Here is a 1,947-nt window from a genome sequence, read left to right as displayed (position 1 = left end):
GAGAAGTGGATCGACGGGCGCTTGGAGGAGCTGTACCGCGGCAGGGTGAGGAGCGCGGGGAGAATGCGGGACGTGGGGGTGGTCCGGCCTAGACGTCCCCGGGGGCGAGGCTCTACGGCCTTGGGGGGTCTCTAGGGGCACGCTCGCTGGTGCACGCGCAGCCTCTTCACAAGAGGACGCACACCCGGGGCCAGCACGCACTGGCCTGTCTTCTGCTTGTGGACAGAGGAAGACACTGCGTCCCCAGAGAGGGGTCCAAACACCTGGGAAGGCCCAGGGCGTTAGCAGATGGGCAGTGAGGAGGCAAAGTGGAGCAGCCAGAACAGCCATATCTGGAGAAAGGGTTGGGGGAAGGGGATGTTTTAAAGCCAAACATAGACGTGGTGACAGGAGATACCACCACCCCAAGTGGCACAGCAGAGGAAGCAACGCCATACACAGCTGTGCGCCCTGACGGAAGCTGTAGCCCAGACCCGGCGACAGGAGCAGCAGCCACACACAGACTCACAAGGACACAAGCTGGGATCGCTGGCTGCAGCCCCCAGCAGCCACACACAGACTCACAAGGACACAAGCTGGGATGGCTGGATGCAGCCTCAGCCCCACACAAGCACAATAGCAGGGGCCACAGCCAAAGGGGGACACACACCACCACACTGCTCGGGGACACAAAGCCAATCGAGGTCCAGCTGTTCAGGTGCGCACTGCGCAAGCTGTCTCCACAGACCCAGCAGGCCCTGTAACTTCCCTCCACACAGACTCACAAGGACACAAGCTGGGATGGCTGGATGCAGCCTCAGCCCCACACAAGCACAATAGCAGGGGCCACAGCCAAAGGGGGACACACACCACCACACTGCTCGGGGACACAAAGCCAATCGAGGTCCAGCTGTTCAGGTGCGCACTGCGCAAGCTGTCTCCACAGACCCAGCAGGCCCTGTAACTTCCCTCCACACACATTGACTCACTGGACCATCCATTGTCTCTTAAAGAAAAGAACTATCACCGCAAACACAATGACAGATGCTACGGCCACTCCCAGGCACAAAACAGCAGGAACTGCAGACACCCGGACAGAAAACAGCACCCACATTTACAGTGGCCAAAACGACAGCCTCCCACGGGCACTGGAGAGCATACACGTATGAGCGGACTTCAAAAAGCTCCTGGGAGAATGGAATTAAGTACGGGCTTATCTCTGCACACACAAGAACATCTTGAAATCCACATGTAGTTTTTTCATCACAGGTTTAGGAAGACCCTTTGCGTGGACACACGGCTGCAGACACACAGACACTTCACTCGAATCAGGCTTGAAGCCACGCCTTGTATAACACACGTGCTGTCGACCACAGAGTCACGGGTACCTGATGGTCACAGCCGTACACAGACACCCAGGACACACGAATCCTGGCACAGCATGGGGAGGTAGAAGCCACGGCTTGTCGCAGTGACAGAGGCCCCTCTGTCCTCAGACATGTGGGCTCGCACAGGTGAACACATTCCACTGCTGGTGATAGTGGCATCCCACCCGTGGTCCTCAGGTGGCGGGTGCTGCAGCAGGCAGTGACACGAGGCAGTGAGACCCAATCCCCAAGCTGAAGTCACACACCACACACCCAGCGGGCCATCAGGCCCTGTACACAGCTCAGACCTCTGCACCCTTGGCCAGCTCAGGGGCCTGGCCTCGGGCTCTGGCTTGTGTGTGGAGTCTCACATAGGCGTGTGACACACTTAGAGACACCCCATGAGCTTGCTGAACCCTGTGTTCCTGTGTGACACAGGAGCAGCCTGGTCACCACCCGCCCTGAGGCCCACAGCAGGACTTAGGTGGGAAGGGAGAGCTGTGGCCTTGAGAATCTCTTGCTCTGACAGCTGAGGCCTGTCCCCTGCACGGGAACCAGGCCAGCCTCTGTGGGCCGCTGCCACCGAGGCCCTCCCAGGCTT

The 1,947-nt window shown here is 59.2% G+C and overlaps 1 long non-coding RNA gene across 1 annotated transcript in view; it reads left to right on the top strand.

The window, feature by feature from the left end:
• LOC102489440 (uncharacterized) overlaps positions 1-1,947 on the top strand; it is a 3,398-nt gene continuing 1,451 nt past the window's right edge. The window contains exon 1 of the long non-coding RNA XR_336465.1: positions 1-45. This is a non-coding gene — a long non-coding RNA (uncharacterized LOC102489440). The remainder of the gene's footprint in view (positions 46-1,947) is intronic.

Source organism: Tupaia chinensis, unplaced genomic scaffold (genome assembly GCF_000334495.1).
Source record: "Tupaia chinensis unplaced genomic scaffold, TupChi_1.0 Scaffold138910_1, whole genome shotgun sequence".
NCBI classification, from domain to species: Eukaryota; Metazoa; Chordata; class Mammalia; order Scandentia; family Tupaiidae; genus Tupaia; species Tupaia belangeri.
The sequence above is the reverse complement of the archived record's forward strand: the minus strand, read 5'-3'. Positions and strand labels throughout refer to the sequence as shown.